This window comes from Ursus maritimus, assembly GCF_017311325.1.
Source record: "Ursus maritimus isolate PB19 chromosome X unlocalized genomic scaffold, ASM1731132v1 scaffold_X1, whole genome shotgun sequence".
Lineage (NCBI taxonomy): Eukaryota > Metazoa > Chordata > Mammalia > Carnivora > Ursidae > Ursus > Ursus maritimus.
The window spans coordinates 55022008-55042265 of NW_024423319.1; the positions used below are offsets into that span (position 1 = coordinate 55022008).

Sequence of the window (20258 nt, forward strand, 5' to 3'; positions counted from 1 at the left end):
GTGTGTGTGTGTGTGTGTGTGTGTGTGTGTGTGTGTGTGTAAAGAAGGATAAAGGAAACTATATGGTGGAAAAGTTTCTCCATTTCAAGACTTCAATAATCCTCTCTCAATAATTAATAGAAGAAGAAAGAAATTGGCAAAGATATAGAAAAACTAAACAATGCCATCAACCTACTGGATCTGATTGATATTCATAGAACTCCCACTCTGCAATAGCAGAAAATACAAACTATTAAGGTGCAAAAGAGTGTTTGCCATTATAGAACAAATTCTGTGTCATAAAACAAACAACAAATTTGAAATGATTAAATCATACAAGTATGGGCCACCATTATGGAATCAAACTAGGAATAAATAAGAGAAAATTCATAGGAAAATCTCCAACCACTTGTAAACTAAACAGCACATTTTAAATAATCAATGGATCAAAGACGAAATATCAAGAAAAAATTTAAAATATTTTGAACTAAACAAAAATGCAAATACAACACACCAAAATGAATGGGACTCTGTTAAAACAATGCTGAGAGGGAAATTATTGCATTAAATGCTTATATTACAAAAGAAAAAAATGTTTTGAAAATAATAATTTAAGTTTTCACCTTAAGAATCTAGGAAAAGAAGAGAAAAAGAAAGCAGAAGGACGGGTCAAATAAAAATAGAAGTAGAAACAGAAAACTAGAAAAAAAAATCAATAAAATCAATGAAAAAAAAGCTGTTTTTTAAAGGATAAATAAAATGGAAAAACATCAAACAATGAAAAGAACTGAGAGAAGACACACACAAATATTGGGAATAAAAATAGAATCTCTTACACACCTGAAGACTTCAAAAAATAATGATGGAATAATATGAATAACTCTATGCACATAAATTCAACAATTCATATTAAATTGACCAATATTTTGAAAACCACAAACCTCCAAAATTCACCCAAATTGGTACAGATAGCTTGTATATAGTATACTCCTCTAAACATTGAAGATAATTTTCCCAAAAAGAAATTTTCAGGTCCATATAATTTCAATGGAGAATTTTATCAAACATTTATAGAAGAAACAGCAGTAATTTTACATATTTATTATAAAAGAAAAGGGAACATTTCTGGTTTCATTCTGAAAGGCAAACATTAACCTACTACCAAAACAAAGATTTTACACACACAAAATAAATCCCTGATGAATATCCCTCATCAATAGAGACACATAAATCCTTGATAAAATATTGGCAAATAAAAAAATTGGCAAATAGAGTTCAGCTATATAAAAAAAAATTATACACCCAGGGATACAAGGTTCATCCAAAATTTGAAAACTGATCAATGTACTCCAGTATATCAGCAGTGTAAAGAAGAAAAACCACATGATCTTACTAATTGCTGCAAAAAATTGACAAAACCAATATTCAAACATGGTAAAAATTCTCAGCAAAATAGAAATAGAAAGTAATTTCTTCTGTATAAGAAGGGGCACTACAAAAATCTTACAATTAACATCACACCTGACAGCAAAAGAATGATTACTTCCCCTAACAAGGACAATGTAAAGAGGCCCACTCTCAACACTCCTATTCAACAGAGTATTGGAGATGTTAGCCAGTTAAATAAGTCAAGAAAGATTTTTAAAAAAGACCATCAATACCCTGATACCAAAACCAGGAAAGGACACTACAAGAAAAAAGAAAAAACAAACAGCAAAAAACCACAAAACTACAAGCCAATAATATTGATGACTATAGATGCAAAAATTCTCAAGAAAACACTAGCAAACCAAATTCAGCAGCACATTAAAAAGGTCATTCATGATGATCAAGTGGGATTTATCCCTGGGATGCAAGGATAGTTCAATAAATAAGATATATCATATTAATATAATAAAAAAAATCATATGGTCATCTCAGACACAGAAAAAGCATTTGACAAAATTCAGCATCTGTTCATGATAAAAACTCTTAACAAGTAACACATGAAAAGATAATCAGCATCATTAGCAATTAGAGAAAAATAAATCTATGAGATTCCACTATACCTATTGAAACACTAAAATTTTTAAAAAATCAAACTGAGGGCTTCAGAGCGGAGGGGGTGGGGAATGGGATAGGCTGGTGATGGGTAGTAAGGAGGGCACGTATTGCATGGTGCACTGGGTGTTATATGCAACTAATGAATCATCGAACTTTACATCAAAAACCAGGGATGTACTGTATGGTGACTAACATAATATAATAAAAAATATTATTATAATAAAAATAAATAAACAAATAAAACAAAAAATAAATAAATGAAAGTTTGTAAAGGAAAATGAAAAAAATAAAAATATATATATTTTTTGACAATATCAAATGCTGGGAAAGCTGAAGAGCAGCTAGAAGTCTCTAACATTGTTGGTGCAAATGCAAAAATGGTACATCTACTTTGAAGACAGTATGGCAATTTCTTATAAGGCTAAACATACCATACAACCTAGTAATCATGTTCCTTGGTATTTACCCAAGTGAACTGAAAACTTATTTACCAAAAAAAAAAAATCTGCACATCAATGCTTATAGAAGCTTTATTCATAATTACCAAAAATTGGAAGCAACCAAGATGTCCTTCAATAGGAGGTGACTATATAAACTGTGGTACATCCATACAATGGAATATTACTTGGAAATTAAAAGGAATAAGCTGCCAATCCACACAACAATATGGAAAAACCTTAAATGCATATTGTTAACTAAAAGAAGCTGGTTTGAAAAGATTAGACACTCTATGATTCTAATTATATGACATTCTTGAAATAGTAAGACAAAATAAATCTGAAAACAGAATTAAAAACTAAGGAAATATGAATAAAGGGTGGATTTTTGTTATAATATGTATCAATATCAGTTCAAAATTTTTTGATTAGTATACTATAGTGATACAAAATTTTAATAATAGGAAAAACTGGGTATGAGTATAAAGGAACGCTCACCATCTTTGCAGCATTTCTGTAAATCTAAAAATATTTTTTAAATCCTACATTTTAAAATATCTCTAAAAAAACTTACCAAAGAAGTTAATTTTACCATATTGTTATAAATAAGATTTTAATTAAAAATGATTAAGGAACACAGCTGATGGAGATTCCAAATAATAGAGATTTTGTTATAAAAAGGCTAGAAAATTTTGTTAAGAATAGTATCCTATTAAAAAATCTGACAGACGTCTATTCCATTCCTACTTCCTTTCACCTTGACTAACCATTTTCCTGCTCTAAATCATATACACAAATACTCAGAAACAAACACATGCAAACCTCAAAAATCTTTAGAAAATAAAGATAGTCACAACTGCCACTCATTTGGTGCATTATATCACCTAAATTTGATGTTGTATACATTACAGTACATGGCATATAGTATTTCTTGAATATAACTATCCTAATAATGACTAAAGTAAATGTCTAGCATTTGACAGAAGTTTCAAATTTACTTTTGAAAAAATAATTTTAAAATGTTTTGAGATAACAAGACCTTTTTATTATGCAGATAAGGGAAAAGAATATCTAGATTAGAAATAATCAATTGCTGTAAAAATGTCCTAACCCAAACCATTCTACATATTTTACTTTCTATTCTATATTACACATGAATTTAAGGAAAAACTATTTATTTTAACAAATGCCATTAAACAATGTATGTTTAAAAAAAGATCCCTTTGTAAAGTTAGGGTAAAATCTTAATGCATATTAAACAAAATCAGATACCATTTTCTTATATTTACTGCTATCATATCTCCTTTACAATGCATGTCCTGGTCTCACAAAAATATATCACTCTTTTCTTTGCTTCATTCTTATAACATTAATATTCAATATTGATTACTTGTGAATGATCTTAGATCCCTAAAAATTTTAGCTTCTTTAAGGACAAACACTCTCTTCTTTATCATTTAATGCTCTGTGTTTAACACATTGATTGGTCCATAAAAGGAATGAAATATTTGTTGAATAACTAAAAGGATATATGAATAAATGAATAATTACACATTAATGTTATCATGTTTCTTTTGAGCATTAGACTTCAAAAAATAACACCATGGGGTTGTGTGTCTATAAGGGCTTCTGTGCAACTAGGTCATTTTCAACACTACTGGAGAGAGATTTTTAATTATTTCATCTATAGTTTAAATAGTCCATTTTCTGTGATCAGTACCACATAATAGCTAGTTGAGGGGAGCTGCAATCTGTGGAACTAACTGCCACAAAAGTTGTCCAACCTGTGCCTTATTTGTATGTATAAAACCTAGCTGAATTGAACAGTCTATTCCCTAATGTTGAAAGTACACTGGAGCTTCTGTTTAATATTTCAGTTCAATCAAGAAGTATTTATTGTGCCATTGCTTATGTGAGCAGCCTTGTATTTCTAATATGTTCTAATGTATTTTCTTTTATTATTTCAATAACTACCTGTCCCCTTCTAGGTATAAGAGAAACTCAATTTAGTGAATTCTGCTCTGATGAGAAATTATGTTATAGTGGAGTTCCAGGGAATTTAAGAAAAGGCTTAAGAGCACCACATAAAATTCACTTGCAAATTAGGTAGAGTATTCTTTAAGGTTAGATCTCCTTCTTAGGCCCCTTCTGTTAAATGACAAATACAATTCAACTAAAACTCTGGACTATTCACTTCCAACTTTTATGGAAATCATAGTCACTGTTTGTGCTTTTTTTTTAAACACCCTCTGAATTGCAGCTGAACATAATTCACAATTTGTTCTAATTCACTGTAACACAAGAGCAAGCCAGATAATTTTTTTGGTCATTAAAATTTGTGAAGAAAAAATTATTCTCAAGTGCTAAATCCATTATAGAAAGAGTTTGAAGTTGGCATCACTCTTCACAGTATTTTTTAAACTCACTAAAAGTATGTTTATAATGGAAACACCATTCCTTACTAGCAAGTAGCCAACATGGCACATCAGTAAACACAATGATACATATTCAAATAAAGACAATTATTTCCCTTATTAAACAAATATATTTCTCACCTATTTCTCATGTTGACACAAGAATAACTATAAAACAATCACAAAGTAATTATTAGGTAACAAATATTTATGCTGTTTTTGTTAAAAACCATGAGAGTTTAACTTGAGATTTGTTTTTCCATCAGCTACTAAAAAAGATATTTTTAAAAAGAAAGAATAATTAACTGAGTATATTAGAAGGCTTTTGGTCAGCCTCTTCTGCCTCCTTGATTATCTCTTTTAATTGTCACCTTCCATTCCTTAATATTTTGAAGTACAGGACCTTTTTGGAAATTGTGACATTTAATTTAGGTCAGCAAACCCTTGTTTGATAGTTTCATTAAGAAAAGAGGAAATATTTATTAGGTCCTGAGAAACTGTATGTAAAAATGACAGAGGAAAAGCAAAATGTTCAAATATCTGATCATAATTTTACCCTTCAAACTTTTATACCTTCAGGGTCTTCCACAATTAAGTGAGCAAATTTTTAAAATTACATAACATCTTCCCTGCCTGTATCACCCACAAATCATTTACTTGTATAAGGTAGCTGTGGCATAAGAAACTAAGTCATGATTTTCATTCACTTTTGCAGATGACCAACAGTTTGCACTAGATCATTGTAAAATAGATCTTTACTGTGTGCTCTGTCCTGTGAGGTTTCATTGTGCACATTTTCTCATCAATATTTGATGTATTCCTGATAAGAAAAAGTTTAGGTTTCAGGGATTAAACCTAAAATCTTCTGACATTCTGTATTGGAACATTGTTGTGGCATAAGAGCATGGTAAAATAGATTTCCTAACATTATTGGATATACATATTTAATAAATAATGCCTTTGTAACTTCCATATGTAATATCACATTCTTTTTTTAAGGAAATCATAAATTTATTTTTTAAATAATATGTATTTTGTTATATTAGTCACCATACAGTACATCCCCAGTTCTTGATGCAATGTTCCACGATTCATTACTTGTATATAACACCCAGTGCACCATGCAATATGTGCCCTCCTTAATACCCATCACCGGCCTACCCCAATCCCCCACCCCTTCCCCTCTGAAGCCCTCAGTTTGCTTCCCAGAGTCCACAGTCTCTCATGGTTCATTCCCCCTTCTGTTTATTTTAATATTTAAATACCTATTTCAAGTTTAAAATGTACAGAATGTATGTGTATAGCTTAGCTCTCAATGCCTGCCCATGCATATATAGAGGAGCATGAAAAAAGAAGGCATACACAGAAAATCTCAAAAATAACAATATGTGTATCTGGATACTTGGGGACATGCCATTATTAATATGAGGGATAATTTTTTTTCTTATTTTATTAAGGTTTATTTTAATTGCAGTATAGTTAACATACAGTGTTACATTATTGCCAGGTGTACAAAATAGTGACTCAACAATTCTATACATTGCTCAGTGCTCATTAGGATAAGGGTATTCTTTAAAACCCATCACCTTTTTCACCCATCCGAACACCCTCTCTTTCGTGGTAACCATCAGTTTGTTCTCTATAGTTAAGAGTCTGTTACGGTTTGTGTGTATGTGTCTCTCTCTCTTCTTTCATTTGTACATTTGTTTTATTTCTTGAATTTGACTTATGAATGAAATCATATGGTATCATCTTTCTCTGACTCACTTTTTTTGCTTAGCATTATACAGTTTAGCTCCACCCATGTTGTTGCAAATGGTAAGATTTCATTCTTTTTATGGCTGTGTAATATTTCATTGTATATATATTACATATCTTCTTTATCCATTCATCTAATATGAAGGAAATTTTTAGGTGTATCTCTTCAGTTGGAAACTATAAAGATTAATGGGTCAGGGTAATAATGGTAATGGCACAGACAGGACTCGCCAATTAAATGTCATGACACTAAGCAATAGCAACACATATACTTAAATTGCTTGGTAAAAATTGGGGTAACTGGGAGAGTTTGTTTGTGTAGCTACTAAAAATCTTCTTTGGACACAGCTGCCTGAAAGCTGCTTTTATAGGTTTAGATTACTAGAGGCTATAAGGGGTAATGTAAATTTTGTGTATATCTCAATTTGATCATTATCTTTATCACTATTGGATCATTCTACTGTAATCTTTGGAATGAACTCAATCACATCATGGCAGAATACAGGATTGTGTCCCAATTAAAGATGTGGCATTAGAATAGGCACCAGGTCACATTTCCTAGACATGTGGGCTATATGAACATATACAGCATAAAAGCAGACAGCAAATAAGATTTTTTAATAATATTCTTTCTGCTTTGCTTAAAATACAATGGATTTTGTTCTTTGATGAGGAGGGGAAGAAGATATAGTATTAAAATTTGCTTTAAGGAGGAGAGTGGGGGAAGGTGGTGGCAGAGTAGGAGGCCCCTAGCCTCACCTCATCCCATGAACACAACTAGATAACTATCAAATCATCCTAAATGCCCCAGAAATTGACCTGAAGATTGGCAGAACAAACTCCACAACTAAAGGTACAGAAGAGACCACATTGAAGAAGATAGGGAAGTATGGAGACACAGTTTGGGAAAGAAACAGATCTTGGCCACTGTGGAAGGGAGGGAGCTGTGATCAAGGAGAAGGGTGAGAGATAGACTAGCACACAGGAAAGCACATAGGGAAGATGATTCCTCACAACAATTTGCTTGGAAAATGAGAGGGGCTGAATTTTGTGGGTTCCTGCAAACAGTGAGGCTTAAAGCCCAGAGTTCTAAGTGTCAGCAGTCTTGGCTCAGATACAGCCCAGAGGCATTGTGACTGCTCTTGGACAGAAAACGGAGAAAATAGCCCACAGACATACATCATGAAAGCACCTATTTGAAGTGCACCTGGGCAATGTTATTTGCTCATCTTGGAGGATGTCCCAGGGAGGCGGAGTTCACAGAGAGACCCCTCCAGGAACAAAGGAACTGGCAAGCACCACTTCCCTCCCCCACCACTTAGCTTAAGCATAGGGACACTTGCATGAAGCAGCACACTGTCCACACTGGCTACCTAACTTGTTCACAACAAGTCCTGCACCCTTGTGCTCTGGTGGAACCACCTTTCCCACTCATGTTTTCTTCAGTCCCAGTGCAGTGGTGCTTTCTTATAGAACCAGTCCAAACCCTGCCCACACAGTGTCTCCTGAACCAGGAGTTCTACAGGGCCATGGTTCTGGGGGCAGTGGTGACAGGTCCCATTTCATGAACAGACCAGAAAACAGCAAGTAAAAATTTGCCACATTCAGGCCAGGACAAAACACTGTGCAGTGTTTTGCACTGGACCACTCTGAAGATGACTGGCCCAAATGATAAAGTGGCCAGGACACATCAGAGCTCACACAGGATACATTGGAGACGCTCCCTGAAGCACCAGGCCCTGGGGAACAGAGAACACTACACTGTATGGCACTACAAGACCACTTCTTCAAAAGCTATCATGCCCAAGAACAGGAAAGTAGCTGACTTTCCAAAAAAAGCAGGCACAGAGACTTGACAAAATGAGAAGACAGAGAAATTAGCCCCAAAAGAAAGAACAGGACAAGTCCACGGCCAGATCTAAGTGAAGCAGATATAAGTAACATGCCTGATAGAGAATTTAAAGTAATGATCATAAAGATACTCATTGGACTTGAGAAAATAGTGTAAGACATTGATGAGACCTTTAACACAATATAAGTAATAACATACCAGAGTTAAAAAACTCAATAAAAACAAATGAAAAACATGCTTGATGGAATGAACAGCAAGCTAGAAGAAGCAAAGGAATGTATTAAGGATCTAGAAGACAAAGTAATTGAAAGCAATGAAGCCAAACATAGGAGAGAAATAATAATTATGGAACACGAGAAGAGACTCAGGGAACTCAGTGACTCCATCAAACACAATAACACTCATATTATAGGAGTCACAGAAAAAGAGAGAGAATAGGGGCAGACAATTTATTTGAAGAAATAATAGCTGAAAACTTCCCTAATCTGGGGAAGGAAACAGACATCTAGATCCAGGAGGCACAGAGAACTCCCATCAAAATCAACAAAAGCAGACCCACACCAAGGCATATTGTAATTAAAATTGCAAATAGAGTGATAAAGAAAGAATCTTAAAATCAGTAAAAGAAGTCCCTAAATTACAAGAGAATGCCCCTAAGGCTAGCTGGAGACTTCTCAACAGAAACTTGGTAAGCCAGAAAAGAGTGGCATGATATATTCAAAGTGCTGAATGGGAAAATCTTCAGCAAAAATACTCTACCCAGCAAACCTATCATTAATAGTAAAAGGAGAGATCAAGAGCTTCCCAAACAAAAACTAACATAAAAGAACTCATTGATAATAATACAACAATAGCAGGAGACTTTAACAACTGACATACACCAATGCACAGATCATCTAAAGAGAAAAATCAACAAGGAAACAATGGCCTTGAATTACACACTGGGCCAGATGGACCTAACTGATATAGTCAAAATATTCCATCCTAAAACAGCACAAAATACATTCTTTTCAAGTGCACATGGGACATTTTCCAGAATAAATCACAGATGAGATCACAAAACAAGCCTCAACAAATACAAAAAGACTAAAGTCACTCCATCCACATTTTCTGACCACAGTTCTATGAAACTAGAAGTCAACCAAAGAAAAAATCTGGAGAGACCACAAATACATGGAGGTTAAAAAACATGCTACTAAACAATGAATGCATCAACAAGGAAATCAAAGGAGAAACTAAAAAATACAAGGAAACAAGTGAAAATGAAAATGCAATTGTCCAAAACCTTTGGGATGCAGCAAAAACGGTCCTAAGAAAGAAATATAGAGCAACACAGGCCTACCTAGACAAACAAGAAAAATCTCAAAGCAAACTAACCATATATCTAAAGGAGCTAGGAAAAGAACTAGAAAGTCTAAAGCCAGTAGTAGGAAGGAAATAATAGATTAGAGCAGAAATAAATAATATACAAAAATAAGCAATAGAACAGATCAATGAAAAGAGGAACTTGTTCTTCCAAAAAATTAATAAAATTGATAAATCCATAGCCAGACTTATAAAAAAGAAAAGAGAAAGGACCCAAATAAAATCACAAATCGGAGAGGAGAAATCACAACCAACACCACAGAAGTACAAATGTAAGGGAATATTATGAAAAATTATATGCCAACAAATTGGACAACCTGGAAGAAATGGATAAATACCTGGAAACCATAAGCTACCAAACTGAAACAGGAAGAAATAGAACTTCAACAGACTGATAACCAGTAAAGAAATTGAATCAGTAATTAAAAACTTCCAAATATCAAAAGTCTAGGACAAGATGCCTTCACAGACAAATTCTATAAAATATTTAAAGAAAAGCCAATATCTATTCTCAAACTATTCCAAAAAAAAATTGAAAAGGAAAGTAAGTTTTCAAATTCATTCTATGAGGCTGGCATTACCCTGATACCAAAACCAGATGAAGACATTATGAAAAATCCCTGATGGCCAACATCCCTGATGAATATGAAAAAAATTTCAAAAAAAATATTAGCAAACTGAATCCAGTAATACATTGAACAAAAATTATTGACCATGATCAAGTGAGATTTATTCCTGTGTTACAAGAGTGGTTTACTATTTGCAAATCAGTCAACATGTTACATGACAGTAATAAGAGAAAGGATAAAAACCAAATGATCATTTCAATGGATGCAAAAAAAGCATTTTACAGGGTACCAGGGTGGCTCAGTTGGTTAAGCGTCTTACTCCTGGTTTTGACCCAGGTCATGATCTCAGGGTTGTCAAATTGAACCCTGGGTTGGGCTCCATGCTCAGCATGGAGTCGGCTTGGGATTCTTTCCCCTTCTCTCCCTCTCTCTCTACCCCTCTCTTCATGTGTGCTCTCTCTCTCTCAAATAAATAAATAAAATATTTTTAAAAAGGAAGAGAAAAAGCATTTGACAATGTACAATATTCATTCATGATAAAAACCCTTAACAAAGTAGGTTTAGAGGGAACAAACCTCAGCATAATAAAGGCCATATATGAAAAGCCCACAGATAATATCATCCTCAATGGAGAAAAACTGAAAGCACTTGCTCTACAATCAGGAACAAGACAGGGATATCCACTCCCACCATTGCTATTTAACATAGTACTGGAAGTCCTAGCTACAGCAATCAGACAAAAAAAAAAAAAAAAGAAAGAAAGAAAAGAAAAGAAAAAGAAAAAAGAAAGAAAGAACATCTAAATCAACAAGGAAGAAGTAAAACTTTCACTATTTGCAGGCAACATATTATATATAGAATATCCAAAAGACATCACCAAAAAATAGCTAGAACTGATAAATAAATCCACTAAAGTTGCAAGATACAAAATCAATGTACAGAATTCTGTTGCATTTCTCTACACCAATAATGAAGCAGCAGAAAGAGCAATTAAGGAATCAGTGTCATTTACAATTGCACCAAAACCAATAAAATACCTAGGAATAAGCCTAACCAAAGAAGTAAAAGATCTGTACTCTTAAAAGTATAAAACGCTGATGAAAGAAATTGAAGATGACACAAAGAAATGGAAAGACATTCCATGCTTATGGATAGGAAAAACAATTATTGTTAAAATGTCTATATTATCCAATGCAATCTACACGGTTAATGCAATCCCTATCTAAATATCACCACCATTTTTCACAGAACTATAACAAACAATCCTAAAATTTGTACATAACCACAAAAGATCCTTAGTAGCCAAACATTCATGAAAAAGAAAAGCAAAGCTAGAGACATCACAATTCCAGACTTTAAGTTATATTACAAACTGTAGCAATAAAAACGGTATGGTACTGGAACAAAAACAGACACATAAATCAATAGAAAACACAAGCATAAATTATATGGACAATTAATGTTTGACAAAACAGAAAATAATATCCAAGGGAAAAAAACAGTCTCTTCAACAAATTGTGTTGGGAAAACTGGACAGCTACATGCATAAGAATGAAACTGGACCACATTTTTATACCACACACAAAACTAAAAGGTAATCTATGGAATGGGAGAAGATATTTGCAAATGACATATCTGATAAAAGGTTAGTATTCAAAATATACGAAGAACTTCTCAAACTCAACATCCCAAAACAAATTATCCAATTAAAAAATGGGCAGAAGACATGAACATACCTTTCTCCAAAGAAGACATACAGATGACCAACAGACAAATGAAAAGTTGGTCATCATCAATTACTATCAGGAAAATACAAATCAAAACTACAATGAAATATCCCCTCACACCTATCAGAATGGCTAAAATCAACAGCACAAGAAACAACAGGTGTTGGTAAGGATGTGGAAAAAAAGAAACACTTGTGCACTAGTGATCAGAATGCAAACAGGTACAGCCACTTTGGAAAACAGTATGGAAGTTCCTCAAAAAGTTAAAAATACTCTTGCCACCATTTTTTCATGCTGCCATGATGGTGTGTATGAATGTCCTGTTAAATGTTCTCAAGATCATTAACAACACTGAAAAGAGGAAAATACAAAGTTCTTATTAGGCCATGCTAAAAAGTCATCATCTGGTTTCTTTTTTCTTTTTTAAAGATTTTATTTACTCATTTGACAGAGAGAGAGAGACAGCCAGCAAGAGAGGGAACACAGGCAGGGGGAGTGGAAGAGGAAGAAGCAGGCTCCCAGCGGAGGAGCCTGACGTGGGGCTCCATCCCAGGACTCCAGGATCACGCCCTGAGCTGAAGGCAGATGCTTAATGACTGAGCCACCCAGGCGCCCCATCATCTGGTTTCTAAATGTGATGATGAAACATGGTTACATTGGTGAATTTGAAATCATTGATGATCACTAAGCTGGGAAAATTGTTGTGAACCTCACGGACTGGTTAAACAAAGGTGTAATGATCAACATCTGATCTGATGTACAACTCAAAGATGTAGAGAGATGGCAGAATGATTTGTCCCTGTTCCAGTAGTTTGGATTCATTGTAGTGACAACCTCAGCTGGCATCATGGACCATGAAGAAGCAAGACGAAAACAAACAGGAGGGAAAATCCTGGTATTCTTTTTCTAGCAATGTAATATATACATGCAAATAAAATGCCTTAATGGGAGAAAAAAATGAAAAATAGAACTACCCTATGATCCAGCAATTGCACTACTGGGTGCTTACCCAAAGAATACAAAATCACTAATTCAGAGGGATACATGCAGCCCAATGTTTATAGCAGCATTATTTACAGTAGCCAAGATATGGGAGCAGCTCAAGTGTCCAACTATTGATGAATGGATAAAGAAGATGTAGTATATACGTACAATGGAATATTATTCAGCCATAAAAAAGCATGAAATCTTGCCATTTGCAACAACATGGATAGAGCTAGACAGTATAAGGCTAAGCAAAATAAGTCAGTCACAGAAGGACAAATGCCATATGTTTCCACTCATACGTGGAATTTAAGAAATAAAGCAAATGAGCCGAGAGGGAAAAATGAGAGAGAAGGAGGTGAACCAAGAAACAGACTCTTAACTAGAGAATAAACTGATAGTTACCAGAGGGAAGAGGGTGGGAGGATGGTTTAAATAGATGGTGGGGATTAAGGAGTGCACTTGTCATGATGAGTACAGAGTGATGTACAGAAGTGTTGAATTACTATATTGTACACCTGAAACTAGTATTACACTGTATGCTAACTAACTGGAATTAAAATAAAAACTAAACTAAACTAAATCAAATCAAATCAAATCAAATCTCCTTTAAGGATAACATGATGTTTAAAGCATGTACCAATTGTATAACTGTACTGAGAAGTGATAAAACTTTTTGCAACCTGACTAGGGATAATATGGTATAAAGTAGAGTAGAATGAGAGAAATTACTAAAAATCCTTTAAGGAGAGCTGGTATTTAGAGCATGTAACTATTGCATTAGTGTACTGAGAGGTGATAAAAGTATTTGCAATCTGAGTAGTAGTAGTAATACAGTAAAAAAAAGAATAGAGTGATGGCATAAAATAAAGCTGAACAGGAGCACACCAAATAGTGGCATGGCGTTTGGCACATAGTAGGCATATATTTCCTGTATATCTACAGATAATGTTTATATTTTTCTTCTGACAGCATCATTATTCTTGAGAACAATGAAACATGTCAGGGAAAGACCTTTGGGGCTCTTACTATAACCACACAGGTAGATACTGGTCACTTATAGATTCTATCATTATAGGAGTTGGCAATACACACTTAGACTGAATGTCATAACCTGGTTCTAGGCCAAGCAATTAACTTTATAGTTTCTAGAGGTTGTGACACTCCTATCCAATAAGCTGTGTTCCTGAATTCCTTCACATGGATTCTATTTCTAAATATTCATAATGCATAAGAGTGCCCTGGAGGATTAATGATGATGGCAGATGTTTTCAAAGACTTAGTTTTCCAATTTCCGGTATGAGTGGTGGAAGTGAATCAGATCCAGGCCACTTTTAGGAGCACACACTTTCCTGCTCTCTTGTCTCCAGTTAAAATTAACAATGGTGATCTCTACTGAGAATATCTTTATCTCTCTCCCTCCCTTCTTTTCTTTTTCTCCGCCTCCCTTGTTTCCTTCCTTTCTTCCTCCCTTCCTTCCTTCTTTCCTTCCTCCCTTCCTTCCTTCCTTCCTTCCTTCCTTCCTTCCTTCCTTCCTCCCTCCTTTCCTTCTAACGATTGTTGAACATTTTCTTTGTGCTTAACACAAAAAATACAGAGATTAAACTCAAGGTCCCTGACCTCAGTAACCTAACTATAATAAGAGAAGAAGAAAAGACAGTTACCATACATAAGAAAGGCTACACTTGTGGTATACACATGGTAATCAGGAAGTTCAAAGAAAGAATAATTAAGACATCTCACAGTGGGAATCAAGAGGTATGTGGGAAAAGAAAACACCAGGTGAAATCACTAAAGCTTCCCCTGGAAAAGGGAGCTTCCTGAGATGAGCACTAAAAAAATTATACATATTTTTTATAAATTTGTGTGAAGCTCAGGGCATAACATTCCAAACAAACAGATCAATGAATTTGTGTAAAGGTGGTTTAAAGCAGTATGGCATGTTCAGGAGAACTACAATCTGATATATATAACAACTAAAGCATAGAACTGTGAAGAAGAAATGGTGTGATGAATGAGATGAAGAGTCATACAGAAGTCAGATGAAGAAGCATTTTATAATTACCAAAACTAATCTAAGAAGAAGGAGAAAACATAAATATCTCTATAGGAAATAAATTAAATCTTAATTTAAAACCGTACCAACATCATAATGCCAAGCACAAATAGCTTCACTGGTGAATTTAATGAAACATTTAAAAAGAAACAGCAATCCAGTAGAGCAAATGGAACTCCTATGTTGTTGGTGGAAATGCAAATTAGTTGAACCACTTAATCAATTTGGCAGTTTTCTTCTGAAGTTACATATGCTTACCATATGACCCAGCAATCCTATTCTTAGTTTTCGCTCAAGAGAAATTAAGATATATGTGCAAAGGCTTGTAAGTATAACACCATAAACTCATAGCACTATTCTTCATATTAGCAAACAAGGCGATCATCATCAACTAGTGAATGTATAATCAGATTTTGGCATACCCATACAACAAACTTTAATGAATTATTGATGCAGGCAATGTCATGGATAAATCTCAAAAAGACTATGCTGAGTGAAAGAAGCCATAAGCAAAAGACTACATAATGTACAATTTCAAGATAAAACTTTAGTAAAAGCAAATCAGTGGATGACCAGGGCTGAGATTGGGGAAGGGACTACGTACAAGGGTAGGAAATCTTCTAGATCTTGATTGTGGTTTTTAGTGTTGCATACAATTGCCAAAACTCATCACATGGTACATAAAAAATTGGCAAGATTTATTGTTTGTAAATTATAACCCAATAGAGATAGATGGATCTTATACAAAGGGCAATGAAAATGCACTAAAGAGGCTTCAGTTGTTGACTATGAAAATAAGGAAGAGTGTTTTTAGGGTATTGGCAGTGAGAAAACAGGGGAGGAAACAGATATGACAGGGTTAGAAGATAAAATCTGTAAGGATAAGTTGATTGTTTACATGAGTGACACGTTAATGATGACTTCCAGATTTCTAGTTTGGTCAGGGTTGTACCATTTTCTCTGAGAAAGAGAACACAGGGAAGAGGATAAAATATTGAGGATGAAAACAATGGACTTGATTTTATATGTGTTGAGTTTAAGTTACTCTTTGGACATCTAGGTACCCAGTAAGGGTGTGAACATATAGTCTGAAGCTCAGGTGAGAGACTTGGGTTGGTATTCAGTCACTTCCTCCTACTTATTTAGGGATGATGAATTTTTACTTATTTTGGTTTCATTAGTTTGTTTTGGGTAGTACAATTGATTGAGAACTTAAATGGTAAGCATGGTAAAAGTCCTCCTATTACACTTTTGTCACAAACCATGGGTGATTCCGTAATTTCAAATCCTATTAGATCTGTGCAACATAAAAGTGAGCTTCTAAGAAGTTCCTTAGAACAATTGTGGAGCTCATCAAGGATGAGGGCTACCTGCCTTAGCAAGCCATCATCATAAACCAAAACTAATCTACTGTCAAAAAATGTGTCTGGTGGAATGAATATCAACAAAAGAAAAGTTTGCCTCATCAAAGCTCTGAAGAACCAACTCATAGTACCATTTGGTAGTAATGCACCCAAAGTCTGAGCTAAATCCTCTCTGTCACATTGGACTTAAAAACATATGCATCTATTTAAAGCCTTATGAGCTTTAAATCTGTTCATGTATATGAGAGTTTCTTTACTGAAGATAGAAAAAAGGTAGTAACTCATTGGATGAAAAGATCCACAAGGTGCAATTGGGAGTGATGACTGAATAATCAAATTCTTCCCATATCCATGTCCCAATACTTTTGGATTTTTTATATTTCCTTTATCTAGTTGTTTTCCTGCCCACATATCAACCTTTGTTAAAGACAAAATTATTATATTTGTTAAGTAGTAATCAAACAGTATCTAGAGTGTAGATATACACAGTAGCATTCAGTCATCGGGAATCTAGCATAAAGGCATCAAATACATATGAAGCATGAGCCCCATGCAAAATGTGACATTTCATACATCACATATTTATCCATGTGAACTATGAAAAAACTAGAAAGGTTGACTATTACTTTTCTAGAAACAAACTACACACTCAGTGTAACATTCCACTCTCACTTTCCTGTCTCTTGATTCATATGTTAAAACTTTCCTGTCCCTTAATTCATATGTTAACTAAAACTAACCACTGAAACTTTCAATAATAAACGAAATTTTAAAACACTCAACAACAAAGTCCAAACCTAAAGTTATACGAACAAATGTCATTGGACCTCATCTATTTTAAACACCATGAACATTTCATAAGGCTGATGAGTTAATATTTTTCCAGCACCCACAATAAGCAAAGCACTTTATTGACCAAGCTCTGTAGGAGATCTATAGAATTTTTTAAAATTGCACATAAGGAGAGGGAAGATGGTGGTGGAGTAGGAGGACCCTAGGATCCTGTCCTCCCATGAACACAACTAGATAGCTGCAAAATCATCTTAGATACCCCAGAAATAGACCTGAAAGCTGACAGAACAAACTCCACAACTAAAGGAAGAGAAGAGGCCCCAATCATAGAAGGTAGGAAGTGATGACATATGGTTTTGGAGAGAAATGAATCACGGGTGCTGCAGAGGGGTGGGAGCCAAGGGGACAGAGAAGGGCATGAGAGATAGAAGCACAGAGGAGAACACACAAGGAGAAACTTTCCCCAAAGCCATTGGGTTGGAAAATGAGTGTGACTGAATTTCATGCATTCTAGCAACCAGTGGGGCTTAAAGCTTAGAGGTGTTTTTTTTTTAAAGATTGTGAGAGAGAGAGAAGCAGCCAGGGGAGGGGCAGAGGGAGAGGGAGAGGGAGAAGCAGACTCCCCGCTGAGGAGGAAGCCCCATGTCGATCTCTATCCCAGGACTCTGAGATCATGACCTGAGCTGAAGGCAGACGCTTAACCAACTGAGCTACCCAGGAGCCCCAAAGGCTCCCACGTGTCCCAAAGCCCAGGTGCCCTAAAGGTAAGTGGGTTAGAGTGGGATAGAGCTAAAGGGCACTGCCCTGCTTTTGAAAAGAAGGCAGGCAAACAATCCAGGTGCAGACAGCATGGAAACAGTCCTCTGAAGAATGCCTGTGGCACAAAGTGGGGAGATTATTCACTTTTCTTGGACTTGTCCCTGAAGGGCAGCATTCTGCTTCGCTGGGAACAAAGGAATGGCTGGCACCATTTCCCTCCCCAGCCATCAGCATAAACACAGAGCTACCTGCAGGAAGTAGCACAGGGTGGACACTGGCTGCCTAACTTCCTTACACCAAGGCCCACCTCCTTGAGATCTAGCAGGACTGATATTCTCAGTGAAGCTTGCCTCAGTCCCATGGAGGTGGGCATCTCCCCCAGAAGATCAGCACAAACATTTGCCCACAGTGCATCTCCCAATGAGAGAGTTCTGCAGGGTGTCAGTGCTGGTGGAAGTGGTATCAGGTCTCCTTTCACAAGCAAACCAGAGCACACTTAGTTAAAACTCACCACATTCAGATTAGGCACTACCAGAGAAGGCAAGGAGAACCTCTACAGATGACAAGAATGAAGGATAGAGCAGGCAAAACTCAACAGCAATGCACATGTAGCATACAATGGAGACACTCCCTGAAGCACCAGGCTTGGGGCAACACATGACCTCTTCTACATAAGGCCATTACACTCAGGAACAGGAGACATAATTGGCTTTTCTAACACAGAGAAGAAGACAGAGACTTAGACAAAATGTGATGAATATATCCCAAATGATAGAACAAGATGTCTATGGCCAGAGATATAAATGAAGCAGATATTAGCAACATGAGCAACAATCATAAGTATACTCACTGTACTTGAGAAGAGGATAAGATATTGGTGAGACTTTTAACAGAGAGATAAGGAATAACATACCATTGTTAAAAGGCTCAATAAAAAAAAAATGAAAAACACATTTGATGGAAGGAACAGCAAACAGGAAGAATCAGAGGAAAGAATTAATGTCCTAGAAGACAAAGTAGTAGAAAGCAATGAAGCTGAACAAAAGAAAGAAGAAATATGCAACATAAGAATAGACTTAGGGAACTCAGGGACTCCATCAAAAGTACTGAAATTCATATTATAGGAGTCTCATAAGAAGAAGAAAGAGACAATTTATTTGAAGAAATAATAGCTGAAAACTTCCCTAATCTGAGGAAGGAAACAGACATCCAGATCCAGGAGGCACAGAGAACTCCCATCAAAATCAACAAAAGCAGGCCAACACCAGGACATATCGTAATTAAATTAGCAAAATATAGTAATAAGCAAAGAATCTTAAAACCAGCAAAACAAAAAAGGTTTTAACATACAAGGGAAGACCCACAAGGCTAGCCAGATACTTCTCAACAGAATCATGGCAAACCAGCGAGGAGTGGCATGATATATTATCCAAAGTGCTGAATGGGAAAAACTTCAGCCAAGAATACTCTATGCAGGGGCACCTGGGTGGCACAGTGGTTAAGCATCTGCCTTCAGCTCAGGGCATGACCCCAGCGTTATGGGATCGAGCCCCACATCAGGCTCCTCTGCTATGAGCCTGCTTCTTCCTCTCCCACTCCCCCTGCTTGTGTTCCCTCTCTCGCTGGCTGTCTCTATCTCTGTCAAATAAATAAATAAAATCTTTAAAAAAAAAGAATACTCTATGCAACAAGGCTATGACTCAGAATAGAAGGAGAGATAAAGAATTTCCCAGAAGAACAAAACTAAAGGAGTTCATGAACACTAAACCAGCCCTGCTAGAAATATTCAAGGAGACTCTTCGAGTGGAAAGGAGAAACTAATAGTGACAAAGACAAGAAAGGATCAGAGAAAATCTCCCAGAAACAATGACAAAACAAGTAATAAAACTGCACTAAATACATATCTATCAATAATTACTTAGAATGTAAATGGACTAAGCACCCCCAACAAAAGACCTAGGGTGACAGAATGGATAAAAAAAACAAGACTCAGCTATCTGCTACCTACGAGAAACAAATTTCAGACATAAAGGCATCTGCACATTGGAAGTGAGGGGATGGTGAAAATTTTTTCATGAAAATGGACACCAAAAGGTATCTGGAATAGCGATACTTATATCAGACAAACTAGATTTTTTTAAAAGACTGTGGAACAAGAG

The 20258-nt window shown here is 35.4% G+C and overlaps 1 protein-coding gene and 1 pseudogene across 1 annotated transcript in view; one reads left to right on the forward strand and one right to left on the reverse strand.

Annotated features, from left to right (window-relative positions):
* Positions 1 to 20258, reverse strand: part of DACH2 (dachshund family transcription factor 2) — an 835748-nt gene that overhangs the window by 338748 nt on the left and 476742 nt on the right. The window lies entirely within an intron of this gene.
* Positions 12313 to 13116, forward strand: LOC121102738 (annotated as a pseudogene).